Consider the following 22,540-nt stretch of genomic DNA (forward strand, 5'->3'; position numbering starts at 1 on the left):
TGTTTACTTCACTGTATTTCAGTAAGAAGAGGACTAAAAAAGCTTATTGATAAAATTTCACCAAATATGATCATCAACATTTCATACTTTAGTGCAAAACAAAAGGTTTTGAAATCTGTTACTTCAATATTTCTCACAGTTTACACAACAGTCGTGTTCATGTGATATGTTTTGGAAAAAACATTTAAATGCACTCAAGTCACTTTCTATATTTTCTAGCAAGTTATCTCTTGCTGTCACAGAACTGTTGCCTTGTTTAACTTTAAATATATTTAAATTGCACATAAGCAGGTCACAGAGTGCTTTACATGAATTGTGTATTATATATATTAGGAAAGAGCGAGCAACAGGAACACGGACAAATTGTGCGTTTGCATTTCACTTACATGTGCATTTCTGCATAGCGCTAATTATGTGAGAGCATACATAACCTTTGGGGCCGTACAAGTGCACAGGATCCAATAATAGCAGACAGCGAACGGTAGTGGGAACTGAAGCAGCAGGAAATTCTAGGAGGTATGGTACTGCTACCTCCAGCTGATTTCTTTAAAACAGGAGACATAACAAGGAGTCCTGAATCTTATGAGTCGACTGTATAGGTATAAAGGCAACAACTGCACCTGTGATGTATTATAGGCAATAAGATTTCAAAGCTAGAAGTATAACTTAAAACTAAACTGTGTGTGTTTGTAACATTACATTATTTGAATGTAGTCCTCGAAACAAATCAAAGAATACAGATGGATATATTATGAGTGGATAGATTTTCGAAGTAAGACAAACAAAAAGAAATAATATGCCTGAGTTAGGAGTTATTCTAAGTGGGATATATGCTGTTTGGATCAATGCCCTGATATGTAATACTGTGTGAATGGAGACGTCTGGATCAAATATAACAAAGAATTTTAATAGTTTTAGATTTTAACTGCAAACAGTGAAACTGAGCGAGAGATAAAACACTGTAAATAAAGTCACATAATTTTAGGAGACAGTAAGGAGTGTAAACTGGACTCAGAGGCTAATAACATTTTATTGATATGAGGGGAGCTGCTCACTGTAAGGCGTAAAAGCTACAGCAAACTTAAGACCTTGAATTCATAATTATGTACAGTAGGAGTAAGCTGTGTTGGCTGCCTTTACAATATGTCACCTTGTCATCAACAAGCTCACATGTTGCATATATTTTCATTATCTGTTGTTCCTACTGTCAAAGATCATAAACAATTGTCTTGTCTATATCACATGTGGGAATGTTTAGCATAACATAAATACTATGATCCATAAAACACAACCATGTTTCTTTTTTGAGTCGGCAGGTGATTCAGTCTGTAATTAATATTTTATACATTTTATATTTGGTCGATACCATCTATAAAAACAGTGAGATGTATGAAAAAACAATGTTAGCATTAGGATGTTCTATGCAGTCAGCATGAGACAGCATCATTTACCGACACTGTGCTTTTTCTGGATAGAACTGATGTTTGTTTGGTATGTGCTGTCCATTATATGATGAGGGGCAAATATAGTATTAATATAATGTATGGTTTTTTTATCCACCTGTTTTCACGCACATTTTCAATTTGTGCATTAAAAATCCTGAGTGGAAACGTTGGAAATTCTGAAAAAAAATCTGAAATATCACAAAAAATGTTTTTTTACATCTCTACATGTAGAGATGGAAAAGTTGATGGATCAATAAAAACAAATGCAACACTGCAATGGAAACAGACTTAGCAAATAGATCCTGACGTACTTGAAGTATGAGAATTAAAGGTCAGAAAAGCTTTTGCTCTACTGAAGACGAATGAAAAATAACAGCAGATGAAAACATCTGATCTGTGAGGACCAATGAGGAGACTAACGTTCCTCAAAATAATACATTAAGTGAGTATAAATGTCATATTTGCATCATGTTTCCAACATGGTTTTCCATCATTTGAGATGTGACCAACGCTCTTTTAATTACGTAATCTCGTTACATGCCCTCTGCAATAGCTTAATGGCACAAGACTGGAGAATTAGATCCACTGTTTAGCTTGATGAGCCCAACTCCTAATACTCACATGATAGCAGTGGATGGAAAAATGTATTAATCTGCATTTTCTTTTGCCAGTTTTCTGGAAACTGGGTTCAAATGTGTGCTTCATTCGATGAAAACCTGACTATAGTGATTAGCACGTTGTCTGTCTGCTTTGTGTTTAACTTCTTCCTCTCGGTGCAGCAAAGCACTTTGGCTACAAGACAATGAAGTCATTGTTTCCACTTTTTCACTCTTTGATATCTTACAACAATATTCAAGGACCCTATCTGTGCATTTAACACCGTTTACTACATTTACTGTAACGCTGTGTTTGTATTTTTAGAAACTGAGACATTTGAGATGTAAGAGCTGCTAATAGCAACCTCTTTGATTGCAGATAGTTCCCAAATTAGAATTATCCTTTTATTGTTTGTCCTCAGGTTTAATTTGTGATATCAGAGCTTGTGAATGCAGAGCTGTTCACTGTGCAACAACGCAGCGATGCAACACCAACGACGCAAACACACAGAGCATGTTGTATATATTTTTCCTTAAGTTTTCCACTTTCCCCCAACCGTGACTACTCTGATTTAGCTTCCAGATTCTGAACTGACCCCAACTTGGCCCAGACGCGATCATGCTGTCTGTATTATTGCAAAGCATTACCACTGTAAACTGGATTGTACTTTTAGAGACGGACATGTGTGCCTGCTAATGTTGCTATCCAGTGCCTATTTTTGTAAATCAGGAAGTGCAAGAACACAGGTGCTGCTCCGACAGGTTGGACAGACTGACTGATTTTACAGGTAAAAATCAGTGAGAGATGAAGGAATGCTTAACACAAATAGCATTAAGTATATCAGAAGATTAATTATCAAATGTTAATGGTGACAGAGGAAATGGAGATCCCACAAACTAGGGGCTGGTCTTAATCTAGAGGGTTCTGGCACAAATTAACCCTCGCTGCAGTCCATTTGTCTCTGTCATCCTCGTCCTAAGTCCACAAGGTCTTTAGTTGGGGTTGATGTTTGCTTGAGGAGTTCCAGGATCTGAACAATCTGAACATAAATTCAAGACAATTTTCTCTGACTCTATGATTATGTGCACGTACAGCGCAACGCTGGATAAAATAGCATTTCAATCATGTTTCCCATACGTGATTTATGTGAGAGCCATTATCAAGTTCACATCTTCCTTCCTCTAAACAATGAAATCCAAAAATCTATAGACAGATTACGCTAAATCCAAAGGATGCTTTGGTGATTACAGTAACGACTTGAAATAGCACATAATGACTGATGCAGTGGAACAACACGCAGGAGGAAAAAAGCTTGAGGGTAGAAATCTTTCCTGGGATTATTATTGCTGACATCACACCACTAATGCTTTTTATGGACATCTTCATTATCCGTCACTGGCGTTCAGAGAGCAACGGGAAATAATCCAGGTGGGTGAAAACCTTTCGTTTGAGCTTCGACAGTGAGTCACAAGTTCATCAAATGTAAAGGTGTGTATGCATGTATGTGTGAATGCATGCACAGGTATGCATACTGTAGCTCAATGCAGATCTGTGTGTGTGTGTGTGTGTGTGTGTGTGTGTGTGTGTGTGTGTGTGTATAAAGAGGCAGACTCTGGGGCTGTGCAGATCTTTGCGTGAGTGTCTATAATTGGCGGCAGAAGGAGAATCTGTGAGCTGACATCTGCAGCTGATTTTTGGTGATAATAAATCAGGTTTCTTTCTCCGCTGGTGTGCTTCCACTGTTCCACACAGCTCTCACTCTCTCTTGTCTCTGTTTCTCTATGTATTACACACAATCTCTCTCTTCCTCTTCTCCTTCTCATTTCCTCAAGCTTGTGGAAACCCAAGGACTAGCTGTACAGAGTTCCTGCAAAACTTTGGACTCAGCCTCACTTTTTGGGTGGCCACACAAGTTGAGTTGTGAAAGCTCCTTCCTGGCCAAAGCTGTAGTGGGAGAAAAGGAAAGGAGTGTAAAAAAGGAGAGACCTGAACTGTGATTATCAGTGAGTGGAGGTGGATGGAGACAACGAGGTGTGAACAGGCCGCAGCTGAGGGGAGCACAGTCTGGCAAAACCTAAAAACTGCTTGTGTTGAGCCCAATTTTTGCTGACTGCACCTATCTCTGCCATACATGGCTGAGTTAATAGTAAAGGTCTGCCACAGAGCCATTTCTCTCCACATCAATTTCCTGTCTAGCCACAGCCTCGACACCAGATTTAGGGCTGAATGACTGCTGTTTTGATACATTAAACATGATCTGGAGTCAGACGGAGTGAAAAAATAAGGGCAAATCCTTTTTGGAGTGCAGTTGGAGGTGACCAGGGTTGTGAAGGGTACTTCCAATACATATTCCACTGAGGATTACAGAATTCATGCTCTGAAACATAATCTGTATTGGAAAAGACTGTCCAAGGTAAATATTGCAAACTTTTTTATTACTGTGTTTTCCCTTTTTTTTTAAAAGTCACTAAATAAAACAATTCAATGTTATTTTACTTCTAATGTTTGTCATATTCAGCTATAAAATCAAGTGGTATTATTCAGTTGTATTCACACATAAAGGGAAGAAAGTATAGCTGAACAATATAACTGATAAATTTTATAGTAAAATACTAACTTTTAGTTTGTTTATTTTTTCCAATTGATGCTGTGTTTTACACAGTGGAGCCCTGGTGGAAGCTCATATTACTCCATCAAGTTCTTCTGCAGCATTAGGTGTAATTAAGAAAACAAGATCACATTTTTGAGATCTCATGATCCAGAAGGAAACCTAAAATGCAAACACAGACGCCTTGGAGAGGTAAGTTCAAGTTTATCTGTAGCTCAAGCAAAGCAGCTCATTCCCATTTACCAATTATCATAAATGTGACAACAGAAAAGCCACTGCAGATGCAAATTCTGACCAGGATGTCAAATAGAGCTTTAATGGATTATTTTAATGTGTAATTTCTAGCTTTCAGGTAGAGCAGGGCTGCTATTAGTATGCAGGCCAGTGATTGTTGCCTCCAAAGCTTTCTGTGTCTGTGTGATCCAAGAGGTTGAGGGGTGTGAGGGGGCAACATAAGGACACTAGTTCACGTGAGATGTGGGGAAACACCCCACAACAATAATGAACAACCAAGCAAACACACTATGCATACCTCGTTATAGACTATGGAACAAATCCTGTGCCTAAGGGACAGACAGTCAGACAGGATTTTTTTTGCCAGAAGGAGAAAGCAGGATTGGAAAAAAAAAAACTTGATAGTACAAGACAACACATCATTCCTTGAACACACTGAGACACATTACAGAAGTGTTACATATGAAACTTCCTTCCTAAGGGTAGCCAAGGCTAGACAGGTGAAATGATCAAACTTTAAACTTGGCTGACTTGTAACCAGAAAGACAATAAGTTAGTGGTTGGATCAAAAGATTTTTGTTGTTGATGGAACGCAAATTCCTACCTCATCTGTCACAACCTCAAACGGCTAGAAAAAAGCGTTTCTTAAGAATTGAAACATTTACAGCTGAAACATGATGTAGCAAGTATCACTTTAAATAAACAATAAGAAGGGGGCAGACGGGGCGGGGAATTCCAAGAAATGAAAGTCACCGTACTTTGATAGAAAAACATGAAATAAGAAATTGTACTTTTTCAATAGGTTTTTTAGTGTATGATATAAAGAATGAGCAACAATTTCACAGTGAGTCAAGAGAGTAAAATTGGTTGAACATTCCCTGATTGATCTGCAATCAGACCCCTGTTGAAGATCACTAATTAACTGAACACTAACGAGCAGAGGAGATAAAGTCATAATTCAGTGGAGAACGCGTCTACTCAGTGAGTCAGTAATTGATTTCCTCTGAGTCTATCTGTAGAGGGTGTTGTTGTATTTGTGTATCCAATCATCTTTTCCTCACATCCAAAAAGCAGCATCCTTCCCTCAGGCAACTGTAAACATCGGGCCTCAGCCTGTCAACACTGTTGTGTGTTTAGACATCTGTTTCAACCACAACTTAGCACTGATCGTCAGTATCATGTGGCTGTAGTCTAGAGTTACATCCGCACTCCCAAATACATGTTGTCTATTACCACATTTGGATCTAATTCTAAGGAGTGTTTAGCGGTTGCGGTGGAGAAAGACCTATCCTCTCTCGTTGTTATGAAATTTGTAAGAGATGGTTAGCATCAGAGCATGCATGTGGTGCAGCGCTACAGAATTGGTCATGTGTGCTCTGAATAATGAAAGGATGTAAGCTGATCTGACAGGAATACATGTAATTTGTTATCATCACATATTTTACACTGAAGTTGTAAATTGTTCTGTGACATAATACTGGTATGTTAAACACACACTGAGCCCTGAAAAAACATGACAGAGACTTCTAAGAATTCCATTAGCAGACGTTTCTTTAAAAAAAAAAAAAAAATGCTACACAGTTGGTTTGGTTAAAGAATTCAACTTCCTTAAATCTCATTTTACAAACCCACTCAGTTTCCCATCTGTAAAAGTGTGATCGCGTGCTTCAGGACAGTTTTCTGAAAATATGGCAGTGTCGTTTTACAATGAAGACCATCATTTATCAATGATGCAATCTTGGCATATAAATCCATATGAAGATTACAGACAGAACTTTTCTTTCTTTTTTCCTCCATTACATAAGATGGTACTTATCAACATACATACTCGACATTAAACTCACTGGCTGAACCACAAACCTTATCCCCTCCCTTAGCTTATGAATCTCACATAAGAAGAGAAATATATGACCTGGTCCAGTGTACCATTAAAGTATATGGAGCATTACCCATACTGCACATAGGGGCCATGCCACAGTTTTATTGCAGGTTTACAACTCACTGGTGGAATAACAGCAGCTTGTTTCCTAAGGTGGAAGATGGGAAAAGAGAGCGGAGCAGAGCATGTGTGTGAGTGCCTATTAGGACCAGGTGTAGGAGGCTTAACAGAACACCAGGTAGCTAAAAGTCTCATATTTAGTCCGTCTATTGTTAGTGAAGACGATGATACAAAATTGTTGCAAATGCAAATATCAAATGTCCAAAACAGTATATTCATACATAATGATGACCACAAAAGCAAAACATAAGGTGTTCTACTTTGAAGGAAGGGTTATGTTCAAATAAAAAAACATGAAAAAAACCTCTGCCTCGACAAACCAACCAACTTTTTATAAACCAGAAGCAAGCTGCTCAGGTAGTTCATAATCCCAACCTGTGTCAAGCCAACAAGCTCCATCAAGTACAACCACAGCAAACTATTTAAACTTGCCTAAAGTTATTATCTCTAACCTTCTATAATACCCACTAACCATTTCATTAATGGAGAGCTTGTTTGGAGCTTTAAGCAGCCCAAGAAGTACCTGCCACACTATTTCAGTGAAGAAAAGTCACTCAAAAGCATTGAACTTCCTGACTAGCTCTGCCTATTCTATCAGGGACCAACTATTATACCTACAAGAGTCTCATGAATGGACCCATGGTGCCACTTATGTCACAAAATGTAACTTTTTGTGCTAAACTGTAGTAGTGGTGGTAGTAGTAGTTAATAATAATGATCATTTTACTCTTATTGTTACATGATAATTGGTGAGTTTCTGTTTTCTTATTCACATCCAGTGTGTGTGAAAACACTCCTTTGACACCAGATTAATTGCTAATTGCTAAACTCTTCTGTGTCAATTCTGCAATCAACAAAAGTAGGAAGAAATTAGACTTTTCAGATAAGTGCCACTACTGACACTGAAGTAAACAGTATTTTCATCCTGTGAATGTTCATCTCACGAGTATTTCTGATGACTGTAAAGGGTATACTTTGGTGCATGGAAGTGTAATTAACATCACCCACAATAATGGAAAACCCCAGACAGACAGCGTCTAAGTTGACTCAGACATGTGTAAATGGACCCTGTGTTAGGCCTTGTGTATTGCTCAAGAATGACTTTCACTGCTCATACAGTAAGTAATCATATTAATCTCTAATGACAATATTTCTCAAATAACCTGAGTGACTTGGAAAACAATACCTGTTAAAAGCCTTTTTATATCTATATAATGTGGTACTTGCAGCTCAATGGCATGATTGAGGTTGATAATCTATATAGAACTAAATCAATACTGGTGGGTAGTGTGGGGGATCAATTCCCTGAGGGGGAAGTTTGCCATTGAACATGACACCAAGGGACGAGCGTGCCTAATCCATGTTTGAACTTTAAGTGAGCGTGGGCCTCTCCCCTCTTAACATGACCACTCCATTCCAACAGACCCCTCCAAAGCTGGCTGGAAGATATGGTCACTCAGATGATCATATACGAGAGTCAGAGCTCGTGTGGAAGATGGGGGACTGGACCGGCCTCTGTTCAAAAATCCACCCATTCAACATCTACCGGCGCCCTGAGAAAAATCTAACTCTCCCTGCGCTCCCAGAGTTCCAGGTGTTTTGGTCATTAGGGCCTCTGGCCATTAGAAGCGCCGTGGTGCTTGCTTAACGGTTATAAGGCCAACCGTCGTGCTCGGATCACACCTCCACAGCTGTAAAGAGCAACAGGGAGGGGTGGCAGCCGGGGAGGCATGCGCAAGGGGGGACCGGGCCAAAACGCCAGCTTTGTTCTCTGGGGGCTCCGGTTACCCCCAGCTCTCCCCACTGCCCGTGTGACATTCAATACTGCAACTGTAAATTTTACATTAAGCGTGTGAAATCACAGATGCACATGTCACAGCAGTGTCATAAAGTGAATTTACTTAGCTCGACTTCAGCACGCACCTTAACTCTTTAAGTCTCTGTAGGGGGGCGGTTGGGGGGTGGGGATGGTGGACAAAATTACAGCAATTAATTCTTAAAATGGCTGCCATATATGTGGCAATATATGTTGACACTTTCAGGGTGCACACCTGGTCCTATTCACCTTATCAACAATAGCTCACCATTATTATGTTTTCTACGGTATATTGCATATTAAAGAATAATTGATATTCAGGCCTGGCGTGCAGCTTGTTAAAGGTTTAATGGTCTGTGAATGTGAATAACTGTGGGTGAAAACTAAAAGAGTGAGAATGACCTTTACAGTACACACAAATAGCACAGTAGAAGTGTAATGTGTAAACACACAAACACAAATTAGACACAGAGTAGAATTCAGGAAGAGGATATGAGACTAGAATATATGGAGCAGACTGTAAAGTTTAAGTGTTATGGTAATAATATAAGATATCATATCCATGAGTTAGAGAACTTTATTTAAGACTAATAGCATTTTAAACATTCACAGACAATGTAGCTGTGAATCTGTCTGCTTACTGGTGACAGAGCCCGAGTCCACCTGTTCACTGTCAGATCATCCCTCCACTAAAAATACAAAGAGAGGAATCCAGACAAGTCTCAGTCGTAAACAGCAACCAAGGGAGACCCATACATAATGTGCTTCCATACTTCCGTTAAGCAGCCATGACTGTGCGAGTGCCAGAATTATACTTTGATTGTGTTTGGAATATCAAAAAGCAAGACAGCATTGAAACTGATTAATATTTGGATACTTTTTGTCCACTTGTTAGTCAGCAGCACCCCAAAATGTTGCCTACTACATTGTGTGAGACTTGAGAAAAAAAACAAACTTATGAGGGTCAATCCCGTGCAACTTCCTCACTTCCTATGCATAAAATACTGAATATGATTAATTCATGCATTCCCTTAACCCCAACAGTTCATTTGGCAATGGCTCAATAAATTCTGCAGAGCACCCTGTGCCGCCTACCCCGTAAGAGTATTCCCCTGCTCAAAGGGTAAGGGGGAGCCAACATTAAGACTGGTGGCTTGTAAAGTGAGCTGGGAAGTTTAATTGATCTAAAAGAATTTAATGTGGCGTAGTGAATCGCGGCAGACAGCATGGATTTATGTCACAACCCCGCAGAAACGAACATAATATTGCCGGGGTTTTACAGCAGAAGGGGGACTTTTTTAATTGTGGCCACAAAAATGATTTACTTTGTGTTGAGTAAAACTGCAACTCAATAACAGCCCTGATAGCCCATTTTAATTCCCACTCTTGCATAAAAAAGTTGTGGAAAGTGTAAGACAATGTAGTTTACTTCACATCTAATTTTTTCTTTTTCCAGATAAATAGATTAAATTTTACCGTATTAATCAAAGCCATCCCCCTTTTCATACATCACAAAGCAATATTCACGCCTGAGCTGTATCATTTTAGACTAAGCTCTTGCTCTCTCAAGTGGTAAGTCCATCCTGCATGGACTTCTATGAAAACACAGAGAACTCTGCAATGTGTTAGAGATTTTGAATGTAAAACCAAGATTACCACACAGCCACAGGGAAAGGGATTCAGCACAATCCCCACAGGATGTGTAGCAGCCAAGTCAAACAAGAGCACAGATATTTACTAATATGTTCTGGATACTGGCCACACAGATATAGAGATGCACACAACAAATTACAGATGGATATTAAAGAATGTTATTTCTGTTTTTGTTTTTTTACTGACTTTGAATATACAGTATGTAGCGTAATGCATGGCGTTTGGTAGATACTTTAATCCGAAGCACCTTATAGAGTTATGAACGCATACTTTCTTAGATCTTCCACGCTCTACTCACACTGAGCCGTACAGAACCATAAAATGTAGCAGAAGGGCATCAAGTGGACATGTGACCATTTTTAAACATGATTCAGTCTGTAATTTTCTTGGTCTGCTTGCTCTGCATTTTACCACAGTCCTGTAATAAGTACACAATGGTCAAAGTGGAACTCAAACAGAATACAGACAGAACTACTTTATCACCTTCTCATCTCAAGTACTGATCATTGAGTCTTTGTAGTATTGGACACTTAGTAATCAATTATCCCAATTCTTACAATGCTGAAAGTTATCAGTGAAATGCATGACTTTATAAGAGAGTTTCCTTTTTAAACACACTGCTTGTGTTTCCTCTAACTGAACAGTAAGAAAGTATCAAACTGTGTGCTCTGATTTCAACATGTGAATGTGATACTGTATGTGTGAGTATCGGCACATCTCTGTTCCCTAGATGGTGTTTTTTTTTTATTTGTTTGCATTGTGTGTTAATTAGAAGTGACAAGCATTATAATCCTCTATATTTACAGCTAAAAGACAGAATATTAGACATTTTAGGCTGCATTATTTTATTAGGAAATAAACTAATTTAAACCATTTTTTAAATCATTGATTTGTTCTGGACTTGAAAACTGAAATGATGTATTCAGTGGTTGTGACTCTACTGGCTACAGGAAAACACCAACTTATATTATTGAAGGGGTTTATTGTCCTTTGTCATTGAGAAGTAGCTGATGTGTAACATTTTAGCATGTTAAGCATAATCTGTAGCTGGACTAATAGTCTTGTTGATTTAGCTTAGCCATCCCATCTGGGAAAATCCAAGACCACAGCTCAGCAAAACTTACGCACATTATGATAGAGAGTACCGGATGAGGAAGATTGAGTCAGGGAAAATGTACGATGTATCATAAAAAATGTGATTCTTCTCCACGGGAAAAAATTGTTCCACTGTGACTTCCCATTGGAATGATTTTCAGACAGACACAAGCTCATGGGAGGAAACCGAGCACTCGTTAAACCCACCGGCTCTGGCTCAGACCACACCTAGACCTGGCCATCCATCAGACTGGCTGGACAGAATTTACAGTGTGACCTGATCGGTCATCATTTATTACTTTTACTGGTCCTAAGTGGAGGCAATCACCGGCTGGTGTTTGTGTAAGAGGAGACCTCCACCTGCGAGGGTCTCCCATTAACACAAACCTAACTTGGGGGGAGATATGTCATCTGTCGGCGTTCGTTTGGACGGGAGCCTGGAGTTTGCCCTGACAGAATACTGTGGGGGAATTCCTCCCTTAAATGAGCTGCTGTGTATCTTTAATCAAAAAAGATGAGTTACTAATCTGGGTGGGTGGGGGCCGGGGGGGTCGGGGGGGGTGATACTTCACTTAAAAGAATTCCTCAGAACCATGACTGTTCTCATGCAGGAACTGCTTTTCAACCAGTCATCTGGAACGCTATCAAAGACAAAGATGTGCAACTTCATTACCATATCTTCGCAATCAAACAACAGCAAACAGAGAATTATGGGCAGGAAGTGCAGAACAGAAATCACCCATGTGTGCAAGACACTGGCTCCCAACCAGATCTTGCTGCAGTCTTATCTCCTTGATCAGTGAAAGATCTAAGGGAGAGTTTGAACTGAAAAACCACAGACTGGATGACGGTAGAACTACTGAAGCCAGTAAACACAGCTCCCCTGAAGCTACTGTCACCTCAGGGGGTATAGGTGGCTTGTGGTTTTGAAGTGCCGCTGCCACTGGCTTCTGTTCAAACTCTTGACACGTCCTTTGGATGCTCCATTGAACTTGATCAGTCACTCAGCAAATAAATGTACAACCAAAGTGAGGGACAAAGAGGGGCAGATAAAGAGACCTGGAGGGAAGCAGCCATAAAGTAATTGCTTATTGAGACATACCATGTAAGTTCACAAAAGGTCTTGACCTTCTGGATATAGTGCTAATGTTCCAAATCGGAGAATGAAAGAAAGAGAAAACAGAGACCCAGCGCCAGGGCATCTGATGAAAATATGTTTGGCCCTGCACCACATCCCTATTTTGGATGTTCATCAATTAGCCAAGTTTGATCTAATGCCACGGGTGAAGCGCTACAGTATGTGCACCCTCTGTCACTCTTGACTTCTTAATATGGGGCTAATTCTACATAATTGTCCTCAAGGGGATGTGTAAAAGGTTGTAGGGGGGAAACAATTGGGCGAGAGAAAGCGAGAGTCCACCTGAAGCTCACCTTCACTTCCTTGTCTAATCACTACCACATGCTGATGAGAGGCAATACACATTCTTCCTCTTTCATCTAACTCCCTAGTTCATGAAAAAAATATATGTCCTGAAGTTACTCACTGGATGTGCACTATTTTATATTTTATAAATGAATGTAGAATTCATATTTGGGAATTATTATAGAGTGATTGTGTGGGAACTAACTTTGTGGTGCCCTGGGCAGGTTAAAACCACTAAAAGGCAGAAAAGTGTCTCTTGGCTCCGGCATAAAAAAGCCTCACCAAAAGCAACCTTAACTGTCCCAGTGATGGTGTGGGAACCCAAGCCGCAACCTGGCATTACATAGCTGACAAATAAATAGCATGCCCTCCCTCAACTCTCATCTAATTACAGGTATGGTTTACCAGCTACGGCTTATTAGTGTTTCCTTAGCAAACTATAAAAACTAATGACACCATTTTGTAGTTCCCTTGGTTTTCTTGCACCTCCCTTTCTTTCCATGTTCTTGGACAGAGCTGATTATTTTTAGCCCTGACTGGTGAGAGTTAAACGCTCACAGCCAAAGCTAACGTCTGTTTTCTCCCTGGGTCAGCATTTAACATCCTGCAGAGTTTTGCTGTGAGTTTTAAGACACCGTGGGCAGTTCCTTTCTACTGAAACCTAGTAATACCTGTATGTCTGCTGTGGCAGTTATTCTTACATTTCAGAAAAATAATCAAACGTGTGTTTTGATAGTGAACTGATGTTAAATTGAAAACGGATGATGAATTATTGTGTAATGAATTCACCACACTAACCACCACAAATTCACCACAGTATCCTCCATCCTCTCCCAACACATCTCTGACACAGCAGTCCTCTGCAGTGAGTACTTCTAATAGACTTGCTCCCCCTAGTGCCAGGGGCTTTAAGTTCACGTATAGGAGTTTTAAATCAGTGTTGCTGTTGCTGCACTTCTTGCCTTTTTGTCACAAACCTGATTTTCAAATATTTACTATTATATAAATTAACATTAAGATTTTAAGCACAGCAACCTACTGTTTTTTTTTCCTTGGTCATTTGGCAGGCCTTTCTGCTTCCTATATTTGAACTTAAGTACTTTAAGCCATGTCTTTACTGTGCCAAAATATTTAAATACTGTAATACTTTGGCCAAACATCAAGCCAAGGACACTGTGTGAGTGATCAGAGACCACAGGCTTGTACTCAGTTTCACTGCCACAGGTCATATTTAAGCTGTGTGTGAGTATCAGGGTGTCCAGACACTAAAACAGGCTTGAATGACTTTAGTGCTGTCCTCAGGGCAGCCAGAGTGCTCTGACCTTCCTGAACACACTTCACAGACAGTGCCGGTGAATACTTTGCCAGCATGTTTTTTAATGTTCAGTTCTGCCTGGGTAGGAATGGACACAACACAACGCTGGAAAATAAGACTAAAGGTCACCATAAGTTGAATGGAGTTAAACTTGAAATATAAGTGGCTCCCTATATTTTTTTTTCCTTCTTTCAAGCGGTTATCATGTGAAAATGTGTGTTTTAGCATCATTTGTGTGTGCAACTCTGCCTTGAAACACATGAATATCTCATGCAACATTCACAGATGAGCTGGCCTACTTGTGTGAGCGCTGAAAAGCTGGTTTGAAAAACACATTAAGATTAGTGAAAGATCACTAAAAAATATACAAGCAAGCAAAACTGTCACAGTCCTTTTGTCTAGAAAACCGTGTGCATGTCTCGCATCCATTATCAAACATTCTCCGCCGTCCATTAAAACATCTTGTTTGCTTGTTTGTTTACTTGTCTCTGTAGAAGCCCACGGGTTGTCACCACCTCGTATACATTCCACCCATTCAGTGGTGTTTCAATATTCACAATGATGTAAAACATGCACATCTAATATATTATTTAGTCATATTCCCCGGTAATAAAACACATTGTTGGTTCTCTCTGGTGTGATCCCGACATTGTATTTCCATTATTTTCTCTTTAAACATTAACCACGGCTGTGTTAGGGATGCATTTCATCTTCTTCTTCTGCTTAAAGATTCAAATGGCCTGCTGGTCAGGATAGGCAGGCCGTTATGTTTAAACAGAGCTGACAGAGGAAGCAGAGGAAGGAATGTTTTGCCTAAAATCTGCTGAAAATTCACTTTTTTCAGGTCTCTCTCTCTCCCTCCCATTACAGTACAGTGCTATGACTGCAGTTTAAGGATCGCTAGGTGCTGAGTGGGGATTTCTTCCCCCCCACTCAGTCTGATAATAACCTTGCATAACACACACACACACACACACACACACACTAACACACAGACAGAGTATGTATTGTATGTTTACTGGTCTATATTGTAAAATGAGCACTTTGTATGCTTTGAAAACAGCTGTGGGAATATTCGTAACATTTTATGGGTTCATGTATGATATTGTATAAAAATGAGTAGTTTTGATATCACTGCTTTTAGTAAATGGAACACAATAAACCCTAAACCTGGTTTCTAAAAAGTCATTTTGATTATGTTGGCTTGTTATTGACTACTAGAAAATACATTTTCCATAAGTCTGAACATTTAAAGCTACATACTCTATTTGATCCAATATGGAAAGTAAAAGAATTTCTATGGATGTGACTACTTTATGTAATGAATGCTGAAGACATGTTTCTTCAGTACATTCTCAAGTTTCACAGTAGTGAAATGTGTTGAAACTCACAACCTGAACAACCTACTTGGGGCGCACAATAATGATGGTATGTTCCCCCTGCATGACATACCTCGGTTACAGTAACTCTTAAAACTGAATTGCTTAACCCTTTAATGAACCCATAATTCATTAAATTATTAAACATCTCTTAGATTATGGTTATATCCATAACCATAATTGAATATCAGATTTCATATTCTACCTGGCTTGCAAATGATTTAAGAAAATACTACTGACACAGTGTGAGCAAAGACAGTAAAGAGTGATTTCAGGATATTTTTAGCCTTATGGAATCACCAAATTCAGAATTTTATTTGCTAAAAATATCCTGTGCACTGAAAAACAGACTTATTTCCTGAATGAGGGTCTATCTTAGTCAAGCCACCCTGCAGGCTGAAGAAAAAAAGCCTTATTATCCCAAAAGTTCCCATTCTGCTTCATGTGATTATAGAAGCCATGGGTCTCCTCCAGAAACGCTGGATATCCCCTCGTGCTGCTAGTCCGCTGATTGGCGAGGAGCTCCAAGCTTTCTCACATGGTGTCCTGACTGAATCAGAATCAGACCTGATTAGATCAAATTGCAGAGAGAAACCTGTGTACCCCTGTGTGCCCATCTTTGTATCACCTCAGTGCCAGCAGTTAAATTGGACTTTTGGAAGCAGGGAAGCCGTCTCTTTGATTATACATTTACATCTATAAGATACTGAAATCTATGGGATTTTGTATCTGCTTGAATAGAGGAGCTCAGACTGTAGGTGTCAGAACTCAGTTCCTGCTGGCTCGCCACCAATTTAATCCCAGCTGGCAGCAGAGCACAGTATGGAGGGATACGATGCAGCCACACCAACTAGAAACTCAAAATATTGCACAATTACCTCTTACTCTTTCTGCAGGCCTCTACCATTGCTCAGTGATAAAGTAGTGCCCGCAGATTCCCCTTTATGACATACATGCATCATCAAAGGGACAGACGAGCTCATGTTACAGGCACTGAGGGACCTGGCAGCCAACTGGTTAACACTGCAAATGAGCAGCATGTGTCTCTGTCTCATCATTTATCTGACAGGCACACTGTCAGGATGTTAGCTCTGGCTTTGACACAGCTTGAGCACAAGGCCAACTTAACTGACTTCATAGAAAAGAAATGTTAATGTCTATCAGAGAGGATGGAAAGAAAGATAGCAAGGGGGGGGGGAAAGGGGTCTATAATTGTTTTATTATAAGTGCTGCTCATTACAAGCAAAGGAGACAGATGGGTAATGAATGACACAAATAGACGTCCTCCACGGCTGACAGCTACTCCTGGACGATGGTGCGTCTCCTTGGGACAGAGATGGAGAGAGGAGGAGTGTGTGTGTGTGTGCGTGTGTCTAGCGGGTATTACTGTACTTGCGAGTCTTCAATTATATTCCAATGACAGTATGCCATGAAACTATAATTGCAAAGCAGTTGTGTCATAAAATTATCCAACGGTTAGTAATGTGTGCATGTCTCAGAACAGTTAGGGTTAGGTTTATTTGTGCATTTCAGCTGTCCTTAATGCTATTCATTGTCTTCTCACAAGCATGTTAATAACAGTGCATGAACCGTGTGTGTGTGTGTGTGCGCATAAGCATGCTGCACATGTGTGCAAGAATGAGTGTGCATGTGAAAGCAAAAGAAAGTGAGCCATAGGGAGAAACTGAAAAAAGAGACAGGAATGGAGGGAAAAAAAATGATTATCATTAGCTTTTGATGGATCTAATGACCGTGTGGATTTATGTAAAGCGGAGCTGGATAATGGGAAAGAGGCGAGAGGAAGGAGAAAATCATTTGGAAGAAGAGAGGAGGAGGGGGGAGCATATCAATGGCATGCTGAGGGGGTAACGACAACAAGCTGAGAGGCATCATGACCAAAATATAGATCAATAACTCCTCTATTATGATATGAAGAACAGGGAGATGAGATGGGGGGCGGGAGGGGTGGCAATGAGGGAATAATTTGCTTGATAAGTACACAGGGGAGAAGAGAGTGTATGTGTAAGGGGGGGGATACTGACAGGGCCACATAAACAAGTGGCAGCATCTCTCCCCAGAGGACCAGCAGTGATGCTGAGGAGAGGAGGCGCCGCTGGAGTCTAGAGGGGTGAACGCAGGGACGCGCTCCGGCAGCATCTCTCTCCTGGCAAGTAAAAATAAAAGTCAACAGGAAAGGGCTGGCGCACGGGTGCTGCCGTGATAGCCGCCATCCGTTACGGGTAAATTGAACTGTCAACCCCACGGTGTCATTTCCATGGCTGGATGAGAGGCAGAGGCAGAGAGAATTATGGGGGTATTCACTAGGTGATCACAGTGTGCAGCGGGAATGTTCCGGCAAATTAACTCCCGACGGAGAGAGAGAGGGGAACGATGTTAGGGCTGTCAGAGAGATAGAAGGATGGGAGGATAAACAGGCAGAGGGGAGGAGAGAAAGAAAATGTGCCCTGTTTTCTTTTTGCTCACTTATTGTGTTAAAACACATTTTGTCAGTGGATGCATTTGGTTCATGTTAGCACCCTGCAGTGTTTATATTCTATCAGTATGAATGCCAAAGCCCAGCGCGCTGTGTTTATAAAAACCAGTGTGGCTCCAAAGTTGATTGCCTGTGATTTGAGATATACACTATGTGCAAATGTTAAAACACACATCAGATTCACTTAACGTTGGCCATACACTGTCTTTTTTTAGACCCGCGCGTGTACACACCTATTACAGATTAGCCTAGATGTGCACATACGCACAGATGTCCTCTTACTGGATGTCACATTCACAAGTTAATAGCTTAAAGCAGACTATACAAAAATGTGGTCCTTCTGCCATCTTGCGTGTTTTCACTGTTAATCTGCATGAGTGTGCATATGCACCAGTCTTACTTTGTGCACTCAGTAGCACACACAGCTTATCTCACTTTTTTCCCCCCCAACCTCCACTCTGTCTCTATCCTCTTACTTAAATATTTATAAAGATTCCTATTATTGTATTAACTATTTATTGATTTATAATTTAAAAGATTTATACTGGAGCCTGGAGAACTGCAGGGGAGAATGACTTTCACCTATAAAAAGGTAGACATCCATGGCTATTTATTGTCTTTTAATGTTAAACCTGTGCCTGTTTGCCTCTTGGCATTCAGAGAAAGAAGAAAAATACACTCAAAGACCGACACACACACACACACACATATACACATACACAGACAGACCGAAACAGAAAAAATAATCTGGCTCAATATTGCTCCTGGTTAGATGTTGGTGAGCTATTCTTCGTCTCCCTCTGAAGCAGGTCATGCACTGGCAGTCCAGACAGAACCTCGACAATGAAAATGTATTGCCTTGCTCCATCTCTTATTGATTTACATCTTAAGACTCTTTGGATGTGAAGTGCTTTTGTAAGGCTTCAGCTCTCACCTCTGCTGTCACTGCACCAAAATATAAACTGTGACCAACCCGCTGGCATTTGACAAATTTCATCTAAAGATTAGGGAAGAAGCATGAGTGCTTATTAAATGTCAGTTGATTAAAAATGTGTCTGATAAATGTGCAACTGAAGCAGCTGTAACAATCACATCATCACAAGCGCTACATCACTATTTGACTAAACAGATAGATAGATACTTTATTAATCAAGAAGGAAATTAGGAACAGCAGGAACAATACTGTAAACTTTTAACACTGCAGTTAGTGAAAAAACAAACATATTTATATGTATACAGTAATGAAAACAGCTCCTTGGCAAGTCCAGCGTCTTGTATTATAGTTATAATAGTGTATTATAGTTAACAAAAATGTAGCAAGTGAGTAATTTGTTCTCTTGTTAGGGAGGAGTGGGAGAGCCTCCTGAAGCAGACGAGGGGCAGATTCATCATCATTCAGGGGCTCAATCAAAAGACAAGGGATAGAGGGAGGGAATAAAAGAAGAAGTCTGTGGTGGTCAGCAGGAGGAAGGATGCTTGGGTCTAGGAGTGGCGGGTGCAGGGAGGAGGGACGGTGCAAGAAAGAAAGAAAGGTGTTGGGAGTGAAAAGCAGAGCGTGCTTTTATGCAGTGCCCGGTGAGTGACAAGGAAACCATTAACGGAGTAGCGCTGGCCAAAGGGATTAAGTCCACACATGCACGGCTATTATTCAAGCTAATTAAAGGCTTTTTTTCTGGGAGGCCAGGTTTACCTCTACAACAAAGCCAGCAGAGAAAGAAGCAGGAAACAGCTCAGGCGATTTCACTTTGCTGGCAAATCTTTAGCATACGTTGATCCTGGGGGGGTGGGGAGGGGGGTGGGGGGGACAATCATTTGAACACTTTGGAGAACCTTGTCTGTGGTACAGTTGAAATCGAATAAATGACGAGCACTTTTAAAAGGCCTGCTACAAAGGACTGATATTTCATTCAATCTGAACTCGTACAAGATACTCAGAGCAGTGAGATTTTCTTACCCACAGTTCATCAAAGGTTAGATGATCAACTGTAACACATCTCTTCTTCTGCTGGTGGGTTTTAATTAAAGAAAACATTAGGAAGTAACAGATTACAAGCATCACCACATATTGATTTAATATTAAGAGTGCTGCTGATGATAAAAGGCTTAGAGATGGAAGTCAAATACAGTATACAATATATGGTTGATAGTGTTTGTGGATAGTGACAGAATTCAGGTTACAGTCTACAGAATGTAAATTAATATAATTGAATAGCACAATTCATGAATGTATTGCAAAGAAAGACAATACTCACAAAAAACATCCAAGGAAACCTACATAAAAAGGTATTTTCACTGGAGCCCGACCAATGACCAGCCATCGACGGCCGAGACGTAACCAAGAAATAAACAGCAGTATAGAAATGCCAAACATCTGTTTGAGGTAGTTTCAATGGTAGATTCATAATCAATGGTACCTTATCAAAAATGTGTAGTTGTGTTATGTGTTATCGTAAAGAAAAATCAAAAGGAAGGAACATTTTTTAACTCTCAAATATCAATTTTGTGTCAACCTCAAAATTCCAGCATCAGGCTCTAGTTTTTTTTACCACAAGACATTAGTTAGGGGGTTAGAGATAATCCAACCAACTACCTGAAGGTTGAGGGCAGGGCCTGTTGTCACACACCTGTTTCTCATAAAACCCTTTAATCAAACCTCACTCTTAGCTTGGTCACGATGACTCTTACTGTGGATGGAAGACGGGGTAGATGTTGGCTGGATGCTAGCATCATTATTCAGAGCTGGAGGCAACATGCTACAGGTGCAGCTAATTGAGTTAATAAGGAGAACAATAATGAGTAACTGGCTTATCTGTGGTGAAGAGTAAAGGAGCCCCTAGTTTACGGCTTAGGTTTTGGGCCTGATTAGATGGTGTGATCCAAGAATATGAATTGACAGCAGCTGAGAATGAAATAATAAATGAACAGTTTTGGATGTAGTCGTCCTGACTAAACTTTTACTGAGCTTCACTCGGAACATTTCTATCTTGAAGTAAAATTGTGTTTTGAGGGCTGTATAAAGTAGGATAGTGATAGTGTTAGTAACTTACATAAAAAGTTTATTTTCTGTCATAGTTTAGATGTATAGAGCCTAGCTTTTTTCCATGATCATTTCTATTGATAAAAATAATAATGTAGTGTTACCTTCTCATGACAGAACATCCTTGGTTATCAGTGTCATGTAGCATGTTGGGTTTAGAAGGTAATCTATCTGACATTTAAAGGTACCCTGTGGAGTTTCTGACCTCTAGTAGCACTATGGAGCAGTTTCTTCATGAGTGGGTCCCCGTTTTGTTTGTCCTGTGTATGAGGATGCACATGCAAGCGCACATGCACACAAGTGATGAGAGATCATTTCATACAATTCCAATGATCTACAGGTGGTTGTGATGCGGAAAGAAGCGCAGAAATGCGCCAGCAAGGCAGAGGAGAAGAAGACCGCAAGCTAGAAAACATGCATGTTAACAATGCATGCAAAATCAGCTTTGCAATTGTGTTTTGTGGAAGGAAATGTATTCGACACTTTTGTTAGACCTCAAGGATACACGTCTTTTAGTGAGTAACACTCAATGTAAATGTTACTTTTGTTTGTTTACAAGAAAACTCCACAGGACACCTCTAATGTAGTGACCACAAGGTTTAAATGAACAAGTCAGTCACTCCAGCAACACTGCCATAGACTCAGTTTGTCATTCCTGTCAAAAAACAAAAGAGACTGTAACCCATCAATGACCCGCAAGATACAGCCTGCTACTCACCAACAGTGGTGGTACGACAGTGAGGAAGAAGAGGTTCTGTCCCTAGTGGCTGTAAATGGCTGCCAAGTATCTTTGCTGGGGGGATTTCACCCTAACAGCTCCTTGGAGACCACTGAGGGCCTGCTGGCCTCTCGACAAGCTGGAGCTTACTGATGCAGAAGCCCCGGGGACAGAGGGAAGGAAGAAGGAGAAAGGGAGGGAGTGGGGGGGGGGGGGGGGGGGACATCACTTTACTGGTTTTACACCCACGCACACGCCACAGTGGATCAGTCAGCTGAGATTGCACCTGACACTTGACATGCAGCAAACAAAGCAGACAAGCATGGAGGGATGAGAAAGAGCGCGCGTGAGAGCAGGAGAAAGAGAGCGGCGAAGAGAGAGGGAGCGGATGTTAGAGCGCAGTGAATGACAGACAACAGGCTGATGGGAAGAGGCGGGTGTAATGGGGTGTGAAGTGGAAGACCTCGGGAGACAGCGAGAGAGACCATCTGCCTGTCAGTACAGCCTCTCGTCTACTCTCTCCTCATCTTTTACTGTCTCATTCAGTCAGTCATCCAGACACACACACACACACACACACACACAGTAAAGAGCAAACACATCACTCAGGTCAAGGGAGATAAATTAACGAGAGAACCCCCATTTATCTTTTTAACTATCTGACACTTGTTGGAAATACACTGCCAGTCACTAAATTGCAACACCTGAACAGTAGTTAAGAGCATAA

General features: G+C 40.5%; 1 long non-coding RNA gene across 1 annotated transcript in view; it reads right to left on the bottom strand.

The window, feature by feature from the left end:
* Window positions 1–1,011: 1,011 nt before the first annotated feature.
* LOC121895419 overlaps window positions 1,012–22,540 on the bottom strand; it is a 49,653-nt gene continuing 28,124 nt past the window's right edge. Inside the window, exon 3 of the long non-coding RNA XR_006095768.1 lies at window positions 1,012–3,986. This is a non-coding gene — a long non-coding RNA (uncharacterized LOC121895419). The remainder of the gene's footprint in view (window positions 3,987–22,540) is intronic.

This window comes from Thunnus maccoyii, chromosome 4, assembly GCF_910596095.1.
Source record: "Thunnus maccoyii chromosome 4, fThuMac1.1, whole genome shotgun sequence".
Taxonomy (NCBI): Eukaryota; Metazoa; Chordata; class Actinopteri; order Scombriformes; family Scombridae; genus Thunnus; species Thunnus maccoyii.